Here is a 239-nt window from a genome sequence, read left to right as displayed (position 1 = left end):
GGTGGCGCACTGCTACAGTGCGCCGCTTGGGAGCGCGGCGGCGCTCCCGCGGAGGGTTCGGATCCCACATACAGACGGCTGCTCACTGGCTGAGCAAGGTGCGGGTGCAACACTGAGGGTTGCGATCCCGTTGCCGGTGCTGGTCCCGGTCCGGTATGGGTGCGACACTGAGGGTTGCGATCCGTTGCCGGTCACGAAAAAAAGACAAAAAGGAAAAAAAAAAAAAAAAAAAAAAAAAA

The sequence above is a fragment of the Galeopterus variegatus genome, unplaced genomic scaffold (assembly GCF_000696425.1).
Source record: "Galeopterus variegatus unplaced genomic scaffold, G_variegatus-3.0.2 Scaffold5054, whole genome shotgun sequence".
NCBI classification, from domain to species: Eukaryota; Metazoa; Chordata; class Mammalia; order Dermoptera; family Cynocephalidae; genus Galeopterus; species Galeopterus variegatus.
This window is presented reverse-complemented; position numbering follows the sequence as displayed.